We start from the raw sequence: 17,375 nt of genomic DNA, 5'->3' as shown, positions 1-17,375 counted from the left end.
GTGACTTGTTAATGTTGAGTTTATCAATTAATTCCAAAACCTCCTCTAGTGACACTTTAATCTGTGACAGTTCCTCAGATTTGTCACCTACAAAAGCCAGCTCAGGTTTGGGAATCTCCGTAACATCCTCAGCCGTGAAGACTGAAGCAAAGAATCCATTTAGTTTCTCCGCAATGACTTTATCATCTTTAAGCGCTCCTTTTGTATCTCGATCATCAAGGGGCCCCACTGGTTGTTTAGCAGGCTTCCTGCTTCTGATGTACTTAAAAAACATTTTGTTATTACCTTTGGAGTTTTTGGATAGCCTTTCTTCAAACTCCTCTTTGGCTTTTCTTATTATACTCTTGCACTTAATTTGGCAGTGTTTATGCTCCTTTCTATTTGCCTCACTAGGATTTGACTTCCACTTTTTAAAGGAAGTCTTTTTATCTCTCACTGCTTCTTTTACATGGTTGTTAAAACACGGTGGCTCTTTTTTAGTTCTTTTACTGTGTTTCTTAATTTGGGGTATACATTGAAGTTGGGCCTCTATTACGGTGTCTTTAAAAAGCACCCATGCAGCTTGCAGGGATTTCACTTTAGTCACTATACCTTTTAACTTCTCTTTAACTAACCCCCTCATTCCTGTTCAGCGCATAGAGTTCATTGGGGCCCTGCTGGACTCCTCGTGGGCCACAGCCTCTCTCCCCTTGGACAGGTTCGAGACCCTAAGGGATCTCATCACCTCAGTCACGGCTTTCCCGGTGACCATGGCGAGGGCATGCCTTCAAATTCTGGGACACATGGTGGCGTGTACGTACATGGTTCGCCATGCCAGATTCCGAATGAGGCCCCTCCAGATCTGCTAGCCTCCCAATTCTCTCAAGCTCGGGATGGCCTAGACAAGGTGCTCACAGTTCCATCCCCGATACTGTCTTCCCTTCAATGGTGGTCTTGCCTGAGCGATATGCTGCAAGGAGTTCCCTTTCGGGATGCCAGCCCATCCATAGACCTGGTGTCCGACGCTTCAGACCTCAGCTGGGGAGCCCAGACAGGGAACGTGCAGACCTAGGGAACGTGGTCTACCCCGGACTTGTCCCTTCACATAAATGTCAGAGCTCAGGGCAGTGCAGTTGGTGTGCGTGGCTTTCCACACACACCTCCGCTGCAGAGTGGTCAGGGTCCTCACAGATCATGCTGCCACCATGTACTACATCAATAGGCAAGGTGGGACTCGCTCCCTGGCCCCCTGAGGGAGGCCCACCTCCTGGGCATCCGCAATACGCAAGTGGACCGTCTCAGCAGGGTCTTCTTCCCCCAGTATGAGTGGTCGCTTCACTCAGAGGTCACTCACCGGCTCTTCCAAGAGGGGGAAGTTCCCCATATCGACCTGTTTGCAACCCGCCAGAACTGGCATTGCCCCTGGTTCTGCTCCAGGGGAGGTGTGGGGAAGGGCGCAGTCTCTGATGCGTTCCTCCTACTGTGGTTGGGCCAGCTCCTCTACGCCTTCCCCCCATTCCCCCTCATCACCAAGGTCCTTCAGGAGGTGAAAGTAGACAAGGCGAGAGTCATTCTCATAGCCCCGGTGTGGGCCACTCAGCACTAGTACGGGCCCCTCCTACACCTCTTGGCGGCCCCCTCAAGGGCTCTGCCGCCCCACCTGGACTTCCTCTCCCAGGACGAGGGCCACCTCCTCCATCCCAATCTGGCTGCACGCCACCTGACAGCATGGCTTCTCCATGGCTAAATGTGGAGAACAGTTGTTCAGAGCAGGTAAGGCGAGTCCTCCTGGAAAGCAGGAAGCTGTCCACATGTCAGACGTACGTGGCAAAGTGATCCAGGTTCGCCAGGTGGGCGAGTGAGCAGGGAGTCTCCCCCTCCGCCGCGCCTCTCCATCTTATCCTGGACTACCTCCTATCCCTTAGGGCCCAAGGACTGGCACCTACCTCGGTCAGGGTGCATCTGGCAGCCATATTGGCTTTCCACCCACCTGTGCAAGGACATTCGGTCTTCTCCCACTCAATGACCTCCCATTTCTTGAAGGGCCTTGACCATTCGTTCCCATACACTAGACCCCCCCCCCCCATGCCACAATGGGACCTAAACCCGGTCTTGTCCCAACTCACGGGACCTCCCTTTGAACCCCTGGCCACGTGTTCCTGGTCTCACCTCTCATGGAAGGTGGCCTTCCTCATAGCGATCACGTTGGCCCGACGTGTCTTGGAACTTAGGGCCCTAACCTCGGAACCCCCCTATACGGTCTTCCACAGGGATAAAGTCCAGCTGCGCCCACACCTGGCGTTCCTCCCAAAGGTGGTCTCCGTCTTCCATATGGAACAGAGCATCTTTCTTCCTGTGCTCTGTGCTAAGCCCATTCTTCTAACGAGGAATGCTGCCTGCGCACATTCGATGTGCATAGGGTGCTGGCTTTTTATCTGGATCGGACCAAGCCGTTCTGGAAATCCTCGCAACTCTTTATTCCCTCAGCCAAGTGGGTGAAGGGGCAGCCTATCTCCACCCAGTGGCTTTCCCACTGGATCACTTCGTGCATACGCACGTGCTATGATCAGGCAGGGGTGCCCCCGCCACTGATCGTTAGGGCATACTCTACAAGGGCTCAGGCCTCATCAGCGGCCTATGTAGCCCATATCCCTATCCAAGACATTTGTAGGGCGGCCACTTGGGCCTCAGTTCACACATTTTCTTCGCATTATGCGATCGTCTCCCAGTCTAGGGATGACGCTGGGTTCAGCAGGGCGGAACTTCATCCCGAACTATCATGAACTCCTACTCACCTCCAACAGATATAGCTTGGAATCACCTACTGTGGAATACACATAAGCAGTCACTCTAAGAAGAAAGGACAGTTACCTGTGCCGTAACTGGCATTCTTTGAGATGTGTTGCTCATGTCTATTCCACACCCCGCCCTCCTTCCCCTCTTTCGGAGTTGTCTGGCAAGAAGGAACCAAGGGTGGGGGGAGCCCATGGCTCCCCTTATAGTGCGATATATAGGCACCACTCCAGGGGTCGTCGCGGTGCTCCCCCAGTACGGATACTGCTAAGGGAAAAACTTCCAGCACCAGTGCACGTGGCGAGCATGCACACCTACTGTGGAATAGACATGAGAAACACATCTCAAAGAACGCCAGTTACGGAACAGGTAACGGTCCTTGTTCAGCCAATTGCTCAGACAAACAAGTTTGTTTACATTTGCAGGAGCTAATGCTGCCTGCTTCTTGTTCACAATGTCACCTGAAAGTGAGAACAGGTATTCTCATGGCACTGTTGTAGCTGGCGTTGCAAGCTGGCGTTTACATGCCAGATGTGCTAAAGATTCATATGTCCCTTCATGCTTCAACCACCATTTCAGAGGACGTGCATCCATGCTGATGACAGGTTCTTCTTGATAACAATCCAAAGCAGTGAGGACCGACGCATGTTCATTTTCATCATCTGAGTCAGTTGCCACCAGCAGAAGGTTGATTTTCTTTTTCGGTGGTTTGGGTTCTGTAGTTTCCACATAGAAGTGTTGCTCTTTTAAGACTTCTAAAAGTATGCTCCACACCTCATCCCTATCAGATTTTGGAAGGCACTTCAGATTCTTAAGCCTTGGGTTGAGTGCTGTAGCTATCTTTAGAAATCTCACATTGATACTTTCTTTGCGTTTTGTCAAATCTGCAGTGAAAGTGTTCTTAAAATGAACAACTTGCTGAGTCATCAGCCGAGACTACTATGACATGAAATGTATGGCAGAATGCGGGTAAAACTGAGCCAGAGACACAGTTCTCCTCCAAGGAGTTCAGTCACAAATTTAATTAACACATTTTTTTAACGAGCATCATCAGCATGGAAGCATGTCCTTTGGAAAGGCCGAAGCATGAAGGGTCATATGAATGTTTATTATATTATATGTTTGTTATATCTGGCATGTAAAAACCTTGCAATGCTGGTTACAAAAGTCCCATACAAACGCCTGTTCTCATTTTCTGGTGACATTGTAAATAAGAAGAGGGCAGCATTATCTCCCGTAAATGTAAACAAACTTATTTGTCTTAGCGATTGGCTGAATGAGAAGTAGGATCAAGTGGACTTGCAAGCTCTAAAGTTTTGCATTGTATTGTTTTTGAGTGCAGTTATGTAACAAAAAAAAATCTACATTTGTAAGTTGCACTTTCACGATAAAGAAATTGTACTACAATACTTGTATGAGGTGAATTGAAAAATTCTGTTTCTTTTGTTTATCATTTTTACAATGCAAATATATGTAATAAAAATAACAAGTGAGCACTGTACACTTTGTATTGTGTGTTGTAATTGAAATCAATATATTTGAAAATGTAGGGAAAAAATCAAAAAAATATTTAATAAATTTCATTTGGTATTCTGTTGTTTAACAATATGATTAAAACTGTGATTAATCACGATTTTTTTAGTTAATCGTGTGAGTTAACTGCAATTACTCAACAGCCCTAGTATAGAGTTATTGATGCTCTTTAATTTTTAGTTCAGAACACTTTTTTTTCGTCTTTATTTTCTTACTTTTTATGTAGTTGATTTATTTTTTATTTTTTGGGCTCTGCTTGGTACTGGGAGTGCTTATGCCAAAGTCTCCTGGATTTAAATACTGCTTAGAGTGTTGGGTGTTGATGTCCATTAATGACCTTCATTCTTGTTGTTTAAGAGCATGTCACATTAGAGATAGGTGTTCTATTTCCAGAGGTTTTAAGAAAAGGACACAGAAGTTGAGGGACATGCACCTCGGGATTACCTAATGCAGTGGTTCTCTACCTTTTCCTTTCAACCTAATTTTAAATAGACAAACCTGTGGATCTCCAACTTCCTCCTCATTATGTTGTTGCACATAATTTGTTTTTCATGTTACTTTAATAGTTATTACACATATTACTGTAGAGAAATTATTATTTGAACAGATCAACAAAAAACATAGCTAATTAAAATATTGACAGCTTACCTGATACTAATACATTATAGCATTGCTAGGTGATATTTGGGCGAGTGCTGGAGTGTGTGTGTGTGTGTGTGTGTGTGTGTGTGTATATATATATATACTGGGAGGGGTTCCCGAGTAGGTGCTTGAGGAGGGACCAGAGGGCACTGCAGAGGGACATTTGGGGGGCTGGGGCTGGGTGAGCTCTGTGTGGCCAGACTCAGGGAGGGAGTGCCATCTCCAACCCCGGCTTACCTCAGCAGGCAGTCTGCAAAGCAGGTATCGAGAAGTGCTGGGACTCCAGCAGCAGGGAAGGAGAAGCAGCCCCATGTAGCAGGGAGAGAGGGGGCTCAGCCCACAGTCAGCCTCCCTGCTGCTTCCTCCTTCCTTGCATGGACACATGATGAGTGTGCTGCTGCCTCCTCTCTGCTGGGTCTCTTTTGGAAGGCAGAAATCTGGGGGGGACACGTGACCCTGTGTGCCCCTTATTCATCATCTTTGGGAGGGACCAATCTGTTCGCAGACCCCCTTGATTATACTGATGGACCCCTGAGGGTCAAGAATCATTGACCTAATGGACACTGCACTTCAACTAGCACTGGAGCTCACTACGTCGGTGCAGGGGAGTTCATGCACAACTCTGTTGGTAGTGCCTTGCATCTTATTGTTCTGACTATGGAAGAAACAGAAATCCCCTTCTGTGGGCTTTCTGAATAAGAAACGCAAGCATCTGGAGCACTCTGGGGCTCCAAAGCCTAAGAAGAGTACTTCTTCTGTCTGCAGTGCGGGACTTGATGTCAGCCAGCACAGCACTGAGGTTAGAGTGCAAGCATCAGCTCCGCCACTCCCCAGTACAGTCCCATAGTGGCACTCACCATCTGGAACCATTGACTCCAATACCTTCTGTGGAGCTGTTGAGACCAGCTACATCCACTGAGACTGTGGTGGATTCAGGACCACTACTGAGTGGAGTACACCAGAGGCATACGCAGCTGCAAAGGATCTTCTGTGTCTGTCAAAACTGAGTCTCCACTTACCGACACTGTGAAGTAATCACTTCAGTACCATCACTATCAATAGTTCAGAGATGAGCATCTCCTGCGGTACTGATATCAGCTACCCTACTTCCATCATCGGCACCAGCAATCGTAGAAATGTAAGGCTAGAATGGACCTTGAGAGATCATCTAGCATTTCCCCCACCACCACCACCCTCGAGGCAGTATCAAGTATACCTGGACCATCCCTGAAAGGTGTTTGTCTAATCTGTTCTTAAAAATTTCCAATGACGGGGATTCCACAACCTCCATTGGTAAGCTATCCTAGTACTTAACTATCCCTACAGTTAGAAAGTATTTCCTAATATCTAACCTAAATCTCCCTTGTTACAGATTAAGCCCATTACTACTTGTCCTACCTTCAGTGGATGTGAAGAACAACTGATCACTGTCTTCTTTATAAGAGCCCTTAATATATTTGAAAACTCTGATCAGGTCCCATTTCCTCCTTTCTTTTTCTCAAGATTAAACATGCCCAGTTATTTTTTAACCTTTTCTCATAGGTCAGGTATTCTAAAACTTTTATCATTTTTGTAGCTCTCCTCTATTCTCTCTAATGTATCCACATCTTTCCTAAAGTGTGGCACCAGAACTGGACAGAGTACTGGGCAACAAAATGGCAGATGAATTTGAATGTTGATAAATGCAAAAGTAATGCACATGGAAAACATAATCCCAACTACATGTACAAAATGACGGGTCTAAATTAGCTGTAACTATTCAAGAAAAAGGTCTTGGAGTCATTGTGGATAGTTCTTTGACAACATCTGCTGCAGCAGCAGTCAAAAAAGTTAATGGAATGTTATGAACCATCAGGAAAGGAATAGATAATAAGACAGTAAATACTGTAATGCCACTATATAAATCCATAGTATGCCCACAGCTTGAATACTGCATACAGTTCTGGTCGCTCCATCTCAAAAAAGATATAATTGGAAAAGGTACAGAGAACGACAACAAAAATGATTAAGGGTATGGAACAGCTTCCATATGAGGAGAGATCAAAAAGACTGGAACTGTTCATCTTAGAAAAGAGATGACTAAGGGGAGATATGATAGAGGTCTGTAAAATCATGAATAATGTGAAGAACATGAATAAGAAAGTGTTATTTACTCCTTCACATAACAAGAACCAGGGATTACCCCATGAAATTAATAGACAGCAGGTTTGAAACAAACAAAAAGAAGTACTTCAGACAATGGACAGTGAGCCCGTGGAACTCATTGCCAGGGGATTTTGTTAGCCAAGATGGTCAGGGATGCAACCCCATGCTCTGGGTGTCCCCAGGTTCTGACCTCCAGAAGCTGGGAGTGGACAACGGGATAGATCACTCAATGATTTCCTGTTCTGTGGAATGGAAACTGAATTTGCAATAGATGTTGTTCTGTGTGGTAACTCATAACCACCAGCCCCCCCCACTCCCTGTCCCCTGACTACCCCGTCCTGGGACCCCTGCCCCTATCTAAGATGTGCCTGTTTCCTGGGAGCCCTTGCAATCTTTGTAGCTGAAGGTATAGGAGGTGGGGCCAGGCACCCTCTGGTGTCTCTTAGTTTCTTCTTTCCGCCAGTGGTTGTGAGACAACCCTACAGTATCCGTCTCCACTTAGATTAGTAAGCCTATTGTTATTCCAGTAGTTAGGGTTTTTTAAAACCAATAGATTAAAAATTTGAGTTCTTTATTGTAGTTTTAATAAGATCCAGAGAATTGATGTTTCCTTGCTCCCGCTATGCCTTCTGTATGCAGCCTAAAATACCTGAAAGTAACCGTCCAGGGTTTAAGATCTGCCCCTCATGCGATACCACACTGCCCATCAACCAGGAATCCAAGTATACACTTCTCGGGATAACTGGCTTATACAGGGCTCAACCCATCAACAGGTCACAAAACTCCAGACCTCTTTGCCTCTCTTGGCTGTAAGGGTCACAAGGACAAATCCATGGTATCCCACACAATGCATCAAATTCAAAGAGGCAGTGTTAGATTCAAAACTGGTGAGAGCATGCCTACTTCATCAGAGGTTCTGCTCTGTGACAGACATCATACAACAGCTTAAAAGAACCTGTCTGCAGCTTCTGTGTCACATGTTGGTGTGCAAGTACGTCACATAGTGTGCTAGACTTCACTTCTGACCACTGCAGAGGAGGTTGAAATCAGCTTTCTACCCAACAGAAACTATATAGTCAAGACACTCTCTCTTCCTGGAGAGATCCAGTCATCCATTAGACTGGTGGATGTAACCAGATGTGGTATGCAACGAAGTCCAGTTTTCCACATCCCTTCTATCAAAGGCTAATTACAGACAGCTCCACCCAATGGTGGGGAATACTCCTGAACCACTTACAAATCTGAGGGAAATGGTTGGCCCCCAAAACCTCCCTTCATATTAATGTGCTAGAACTCGATCAATTTGGCTGGCGTGCAAGGCGTTCCTGCCCCTTTGAGGTATCACTGTGCAGGGGCTTACAGACAACACCTTGGTGATGTATTACATTAACAGACAATAGAGGAGCACAATGATCTCCCTTGTGCCAGGAGGTCATGTGTCTGTTGGATTTGGAGTATTCAACATCTTGTCATCCTATAGCTCTTCATCTCCTGGGCTTTGAAAACACTTGTGCAGATCAAGTCAGCAGGGATCTTTCAGGGGACCACACATAGTCTCTTAAATCCTTGGTCCTCCACAGAATCTTCTTCAGGTGGGGGATATCTGATGACAGATCTATTTGCAACATTCTACAAGTTTCTTTGAAGTTTAAGAGATTCTGTTTCAGAGGAGGCAGGCAACTGGGTTCCCTCACATACTTCTTCCTTATGCCTTAAATTTAGGTAGGTCTGATGTAAGCTTTTCTGCTGATACCCATGCTCATCAAGGTGGAGGTCTGCTCGAGCCTAATCTAACAGCCTGACCTGAACCTGACTAGACCACAGCTAATCCAGAAGCTGGGATTGGGTGACAGGGCATGGATCACTTGATGATAACCTGTCTGTTCGTTCCCTTTGGGGCACCTGCTATTGGCCACTGTCAGAGGACAGGATACTGGGCTTGATGGACCTTTGGTCTGACCCAGTATGGCTGTTCTGATGTTCTTATGTAATCCCAAACTCAACCTGAGCCCAAGTGCCTGGAGTTGTTTCACACCTAACCCAAAAACCTCCTCAAATATGATGATCCCAAAATACATGCTTCAAACTAAAGGGATATCTACATAGTTGGTTTGCAGCAAGCTGTGGTGTGAAACTAGCCTGCCGCAGACTAACTGGCTGTGTGCACCCTGCAGAAGCCACATTTACAGTTTAACACTTTTTGATATAGGGAGGGTGCGCTTGTGTGAGTGGATTGTCTTGACTAGAATAAAAAGTCTCCCCACATCCCATATGGCAAAGGAGGGCAGGAGCGCTGTGTAGGTTTTGACACCCTCTAGGGTAGGTGCAGCATACTCAGGGTGGGGAGAAGAGATGTGAACCTCTGTGAGAATGTGGGGGGTTGAGGGAGGGGAAGACCTTGGGGAAGGTTGTGTAAGTGGACGTGACCCACTTGCTGGGGGTGAGGAGGTTATGTGTGTGGGTCTAAAAATCATCCCAGGAGCTGTGGCAGAGGCTGGCTGAATGGCTGTTCTGGTGAGTGGGAGATTGACAGGAAGTTGTAGGAATGGATCTGAATGTGCATCGAACAGTGTCTTTGTCCCTGATCCCACCTGTGAGGCTGCTTCACCTTGACTTCCAGCGAGCTTTCCGTGGCTGCTGTGTGACTGTTCGAATCAGTTGGGCCAGGTTTTATTTGTAATATCATGGAACCATCAAAGTGTATGTATCGCTGGCCCATGTAAGCACCTTTGGAGGAGGGGGGTATAGCTTAGTGGTTTGAGCATTGGCCTGCTAAACCCAGGGTTGTGAGTTCAATCATTGAAGGGGCCATTTAGGGATCAGGGGCAAAAATCTGACTGGGGATTGGTCCTGCTTTGAGCAGGGGGTTGGACTATAGATGACCTCTGAGGTCCCTTCCAACCCTGAGATTCTATGATTCACCTATGATATAGGTCCATTTCATTTCAAAGAAGACTAGTTCAAAGCATATTAACTAACTTAATGCACATCAGTGGTGCCCAGGTGAACAGTTATTCCATGGCAGGCTAGTGTGAGGTAGAGTCACACCTCAGTTTGTAGCAAACTAACATCCTTGTAGACAGCACTAAGGTACACGCTGTGTTGACACTAACTGAGAAGTGCAACACACTTATAGCTAGAATGAGCTTGTAATTACAGGATGGCACCCTTGTTAGCTGTGCTATCATTAAGGGTTACCTACCTTATGGTGATATTGTCCTCTTGGTTTCCAGCTCCAAAAAGAAAGTCCTTCTCTAAGACATGTCTTAGCACTAATTAGCAAAATTCTTAGCCTTTTTTGGGGGGGTGGGGTTTGTGGGGGGGAAGCAATACAGATAAAAGCAAAGCCAGAAGAAAACACAAATATATCCTGATCATAATCATCTCAGTAAGATGTTTCATCGTCTTTATATTTACTGAGGTAAAAAAAAAAAGACACTGAAGTGTCTTGTATACAATGTTGTTGTTGTCATGTGGGTCCATAGATATTGGAGAGACAAGGTGGATGAGGTAATATCTTTTATTGGACCAACTTCTGATGGTGAGAGAGACAAGCTTTTAAGCTACACAGAGCTGAGGAAGAATTCTGTGTAGCTTGAAAGCTTCTCTCTTTCACCAACAGAAGTTGGTCCAGGAAAAGGTTTTACCTTGTCACTGAAGAGTCTTGGTATTTATTAAAATTTTGAGATTCATGTAACATTCAAAGAACAAAGTTAATATTCAATAAAAAACATAGCACATCTGTAGCTTTTAAATACCATTTTTTCCATAAAGTAGGAGTTATGCTGTGTCCATCTACTTTCAGTAATTAAGTAATCCAAAAGGTCTTTACTGATGTATGATAAATATAATCTTAGCCTTGGGCAAGGTAGACTGGATAGGTAAAGTTATTAAATTCCTCCGAACAGAAAACAAGGCAAAATAATTAATGGAAAAAGCTGGTTTATAAAATGTCATTTAAGAAAATAGTCAATGGCTGATGGCTTGAGGATAGTCCTCTGCTGATCAGTCATCTTTCTATCTACAGTGAAGTTCCTCTCCCTGCTGCTACTGCTGCCTGGAATATGTAGCATATTTCTAGCCAACATTATTAATTTTGCATACACCACACTGTGTTCCTTCCACTAGTTCAACACATCCTGTTCATTTTCCATTATGGCCTTTTATGTTGTATACTGCTTCACTTCATCATCATGTAAATTCTCCCGTTCTCCAAAGTCAGACAGTGCTTTTTCAGCAGCTGTTGGTAGATTATCAGTAATGTTGCATTGCTTTACAGGGTCTGTTCCATCTCCTTTCAAGTTTTTAATTAGCCTGCGCACTTGGAATTAACTTTTTCATGTTCATGGTCAGACAGCATTTGGTGCTGATTAAAATTAGGCCAGGGAAATACTCCTATCTTGTGTAGGTCCTGTATTTCCGTTTATTTTTACAAGCAACTTGCGATGACGTTGCCTGACGTATCCTAAGAAAAGAGGCTGACAATGTCATTTAAGTTTCTCAAACTATAGCATTACTAAGTTCAGTGTAGAATACTTGTCTCCTTCCAGTTCCCTCTGAGCTTCATAAAATGGTTAGAGGAATGACACCACTTCCCCTTGGGGGCTGTTTTCCAGCTTGTTGCTTTCCCCTCACTCTTTTGGATTCTCTTGCAGCTCATGGTAAATCTCCTTAATTGAATTTAGTGTCAGATACACCATGCTAAAACTTCTTTCTGCCATTTTAATCACAGTTTAGACAACGGTGCTGTGATGCCAGATTATTTCACCAAAGACATTGCATTATGTGCATTATGTACAGTCTGTACAATGTTGGGAGCTTCACATGGTCTTGACAATTTAGGTATTTGTGTGGTCTTAGAGAAAGCACTATATTAGCTCTCTGATCTGTCACTCATATTACTGTATATAAATTAGCTGGATCAAATCCACGTGTTTTCACCAGCCACTTTCTAAGTTCACACCTAATGTTTTCACTTTTTTTTTTCTTCTAAAGAAGTGGTCCCCAAACTTTTTACCTTGCCCCCGCCTCCCCAGGGACAGGAGTGGGGCCACGGCTCTGGAAGGGGGGACATGGATGGGGAAGGGGGACGAGGCTGGTGCCATAGCTAGAGGTGAGGGTGGGAGCATAGCCTCCACCAGGAACTGAGGCCGGCAGCCAGATCCTGGACAAGGACTGGCAGCTGTGGCCAGAAGCAGAGCCCCAGGAGTGGGGCCAGCAACTGGGAACCTGGGTGCGGGGCCAGCAGCTGGGGCTGGAGCTAGGAGTGGAGTTGGGTGGCGCTCCTTCCCTGCCCCCTATGGGGACTGGCCTGGGCCCCAACCATGCCCCCCCCCAAACATTCCTCTCCTAGAAGGGCACATCACTCAGATTGGGGACCTTTGTACTAAAGGAAACATAGCAGTAGCTGAACTCTGGCTTTAAGTGTAAAGTCTGGTATGGCATAATGGCAAGTTATTGTAATATATATTTTACAGTAGTTGTCTGTCTGCAGGCATATTTCAACTGCTACAATGATCAATACCCCACTCAACACACCTTTCAAGATACATGGGTCCTATAATGCCTATCACAACGTGTGGTGTACCTCTTCCAGCGTATCAGATGCCCAGGTAACAGCTGTGTGCGGGAAACCAGACAACCACTATGCTCTGGAACTCTCAGAAAAATGAGAAAAGACAAAAACATCCTGTCACCCATGGGCAAACAGTTTTCATGAAGCAGTCGTGCCATATCTGACCTATCAGTCCTCATCCTCTAAGGAAACCTGCACAACACCTTCAAAAGATGAGCTTGGGAACTTAAATTCAAAACTCTCTGGATACCAAAAAATCATGCCAGTTCTTCATGAGTGCTTTCTCATGTTGATTCCATTCTAGGTGTGCGCGCGCCCACGTGCACGGTTGTCGGAGATTTTTGCCTTAGTGATATCCGTTGTGTCAGCTGTAGCGCTCTCTGGAATGCCGTGCTCATGCATTGGTATATTAGGCGCTGCCGACCCTACGCTCTCTCTGTTCCTTACCTCCAGTGATGGTTGGCTGGAGAGCCTTGTCTTGCATCGCAAGAGCATTCTTACAGTCCATTGTTCTGTCTTTTTTGTTGTTAGTTGATAGGTTCTTAGACCTTTAAGTTAAGTGTTAGAAGAGTAGTTTAGGAGTTAGAGTCCCAGCTGGGACTTCTCCTCAGAGGGGGCATGCCCTGTTCACCAGGCTTTAAGCCACATTAATCGTGCAGCCGGCCGATGCCCATTAGTGACCTCCACAAGAGGTGTTTAAAGTGTTTGCGGGAGTCCCACAGAAATGATAAGTGCAGGATCTGCAAAAACTTTCACCCTCGAACTCAGAAGGAGTGTGATATCCACTTGAGGGCCCTCATCATGGACACTGTACTTTATCCTACCTCGGAGCCTTCTCAATTGCACTCCACGCCCAGCACCTCAGCATCGGCACGCAGTGCACCACCAGCATCGGAATACACCCGGCACCGTTCCCCTTCACCAGTGCCTAAGAAGCAGTCAAAGTTGACAGGCCCGGCAGCATCGCAGAAGAAGGGAGCTTCGGGCAAAGGACCTGTGTCAGGCCACATGCCCTCGCCAGAAGTGCTTGGGGGTACTGCTGCAGTTGGACCCCTTAGCCCAGCCAGGGACCCGTCTCCTAATCCTGGGAGTGGCAGGGGGTCCCGGCCCCTCGTAGTGTCATCTGTGTCCGAAGTGGGCCCAACGGCCAAAGAGCAAGTAGGCCAACTGGCACCGCAGACCCCAAGTCAGGCAACGGAGCCGGCCAAGGCCCCAGCATCTCTGGGCAAGCTGGTTATCAGACCGCCCCCTAAAGCAGTGGAGCATTCCCAGTCCTCGGACCACAAGTGGCCGTCCCCATCACCATGGCCTCAGACCCTGGCACTGCTGCCTCAGTCCCCAGTTAGAAGACACAGGTCCCTGATGCCTGAGTCCCAACGCAGATCCCTGTAGCCATGGTACTGTCTGTCCTTCTGCCAGAGTTCCCCATGGTGCAGATCACCATCGTCTAAGCGGTCTCCCAGGAGTTGATCCCTCTGGTGCAGGATCGTTCCCAGTCACAGCACCGGTCTCCGGCTCCCCGTTACTGCTCTTTGAGCAGGCACCGGTCCTTGCCCTCTCCTTACCGGTCACCGATGAGGATCAGTTGGCAGACTCAGGCATGTATGTCTTCCCCTCTGTTGAGGTCCTGGGGTGTCCCCCCGTCCAGCTCCTACAGGAAGAAGGACAGAGATAAAGGATTTAAACGGCGTCATCCTTCATCTTCCTATTCCTCTGCCCAACCTGGTTCTTCCAGAAGCAGGCATTTTGAGGATGCTCGTGAGGACAGCGCCCCAGTCACTTCCCAGGATCCCCCCCCCCCCGCCGCCCTGCTCTTTACTCAACCGCCTGCTCCCCTCTGCTTGGCCTGATTGTGGTTGACCTCAGAGCATTGGGTGCTTGATATATCTTCGGGCTACACCCTGCTACACTCAGGCAAAGGTGCCATCTCCAGCGATTGTAACCACCTATTCAACTGGGGCACAAGCCTCTTCGACAGCTTTCCTAGCCCATTTGCCTGTCCAGGACATCTGTAGGGCGGTCACCTGGTTGTCTGTCCACACATTCACGTCCCAGTACGCACTTACCCAGCAGACCAGGCTGATGCTGGCTTTGGTACAGCAGTACTACAAGCTGCTAGGCTGTGAACTCCTAGCTCACCTGCAAGGATACTGCTTGTGAGTCACCTAGAATAGAATCGACATGAGCTAACCTTTTGTAACTGTTTTTCTTCTTCGAGTGCTTGCTCATATCGATTCCAATTAGGTGTGCGTGCGCCGCATGCACATTCGTCGGAAGATTTTTAACCTAGCCACACTCAGTGGGTCGGCTGTGGTGCCCCCTGGAGTGGCGCTGCTATGGCGCTGGATATATATCCCTGCCGACCCATCGCCCCCTCAGTTCCTTCTTACCACCCGTGACGGTCGTTAGAACTGTGGAGCGCAGCATAGCTGATCTCGACCTCCCTAGCTTTCCTCATTTTTCTATAGATAGTTGTGAATAGTTCAGTAGTTTTGTAGTTACACAAAACACTAATAACTAAGTGTGTGTGTGTGTGTGTGTGTGTGTGTGTGTGTGTATATATATATATAGAGAGAGAGAGAGTTTAGTATTTGGGGGGATCGGGGATCATCCCATTCCCTCCACCCCGGTACCGGGGGCCATGCCCAGGTCACGGGCTTCAAACCTTGCTCGGCATGCCTCAAGCAGATGCCAACGGGAGATCCCCACGACTCCTGTCTGAAGTGCCTCGGGGAATCCCATCTGCCTGATAAGTGCCGCATTTGCACGGCTTTTAAGCCTAGAACGAAGAAGGAGCGGGACTTTTCGTTTAAAACAGCTCCTAATGGAAGCGACACTTAGCCCAGCGCCTTTGGTACTGCGCACGGAACAGACGCCTTTGGTCCGAAGCGCCCCTCCGGCATTGGAGCAATCCGGCACCGCTAAAGAACCCCGGCACCGACCTTCTCCGGCACCGATACAGTTTTGGCACTGTTCGCTGTCTCCGCTGCCTAAGAAGCAGCATAAACCACCTGCTGCTTCGGCACCGCCTGTGGTGCCACCGGAGCAACAGCCCAGACTGGATCGTCCTGCCAGGATGTCATCTTTGGCGCCACAGACTTCGGCACCGTCGATTCCGCTCCACAAGGGCCGTCGAGTCCGGTGCTCACAAGCTCCCCAGTGCGCACCGTGGTTGAGTTCGGCCTCCCGTCCACTCCGGAGACCTCCACCACCCGCGACCTGATCGCGTTGACGGAGCCTGGACCACCTCAGCCCCCGGCACCGCCGGTGCAGGCTGTTCAGTCGATAGGCAAGCCTGCCTTGACAAGGCCTGCCTACTTGGGCGTGACAGATAGACACGGTCCCGCTTGCAGTCCCGATCCCTCCGATAGTCCCGGTCCCAGCACCACTCGCAGTTCCGACACCGCTCTCCATTGCGGCGCCGGTCGTACTCACAGTACCATTCTACCTCACGCACGCCCTCCCGGTATGGTCGGTACCGATCCGGGTCCCGGCACCGATCCCGGCATCGGTCGCCTCGCAGCTGATCCCGACGCCGCAGATTCTCGTCGAGATCTAGGTCGGCCTCCCAGTACCATTATAGCCGTCGGTCCCGATCTCGATTGCGGTACTGCCGAAGATCCCGGCACCGGTCTCCAGCCCCAACCCGTGACCTGACAGCATGGGACGGCGCAGACGCTCATGGGCACTTGGGCCCCCCCCTTGGCCTTCGACACACAACTCGTCATCGTCTCAGGCGGGGAGCGGCTACTATATCCAGGGCCATGACGTAGAGGGCGCTAGTCAAGCCCAATATGAGAGTCAAGGCCCTGATCAGGGACCACCACAATGGTCTTTCTGGACACCTTGGGCATACCATCAAGCCCAAGGTGCCCCCTCAGGCGCCTCTCGGTCAGCCCATTTCAGCCATCGGATGCCTGAGGCCACTGTGAGCCATCCTCCCCCGCTGGACACAGATGAGGCTGCTGTCCCGCCAGTCCGCACTCAGGCCCCGGCTGTATCGGACCTCGATCACCAGGATTCTCCACAGCCAGAACTTCCTCAGGATCCACTGGTACCTGGGCTTTCCTCCTCCTCCCCAGACGAGGCAGTGGCAGGCACATCCTCTTCTGGTCCCCCGCCAATAGATCTCCGAGCTCACCAAGATCTCCTACGCAGGGTGGCGCAGAATATGAACCTACAGGTGGAGGAGGTACCAGAAGTAGAGGACCCTGTGGTTGACATTTTGTCAGCAGATGCGCCTACAAGGGTCGCCCTGCCTTTCATTAGGACCATACAGGCCAATGCAGATATGATCTGGCAGTCCCCAGCATCTATTCCTCCCACTGCCAGAGGGGTGGAGAGGAAATATATGGTACCATCCAAGGGCTATGAGTATCTCTATGTGCACCCTCACCCTTGTTCTCTGGTGGTACAGTCGGTGAACGAGAGGGAGCGGCATGGCCAGCAAGCTCCTGCCCCTAAGTCCAAGGAGGCTAGGCGCCTGGACTTATTCGGACACAAGGTCTACTCAGCTGGAGGCCTACAGCTTAGGGTAGCTAATTAGCAAGCTCTCCTGAGCTGCTATAACTATAACACGTGGACCTCCATGGGGAAGTTTAAAGAACTTGTTCCCCAAGAGTCCAGACGAGAGTTTGCTGCCTTACTGGAAGAAGGCAAAAAAGTGGCAAGGACATCCCTTCAGGCGTCCTTAGATGCGGCGGACTCG

The 17,375-nt window shown here is 48.3% G+C and overlaps 1 protein-coding gene across 3 annotated transcripts in view; it reads left to right on the top strand.

Moving 5' to 3' along the window:
• The window catches only part of HSF5 (heat shock transcription factor 5), a 60,909-nt gene that overhangs the window by 26,922 nt on the left and 16,612 nt on the right, over positions 1-17,375 (top strand). The gene's annotated exons all lie outside the window — the stretch shown is intronic.

Source organism: Mauremys reevesii, linkage group 20, assembly GCF_016161935.1.
Source record: "Mauremys reevesii isolate NIE-2019 linkage group 20, ASM1616193v1, whole genome shotgun sequence".
Taxonomy (NCBI): domain Eukaryota; kingdom Metazoa; phylum Chordata; order Testudines; family Geoemydidae; genus Mauremys; species Mauremys reevesii.
The sequence above is the reverse complement of the archived record's forward strand: the minus strand, read 5'-3'. Positions and strand labels throughout refer to the sequence as shown.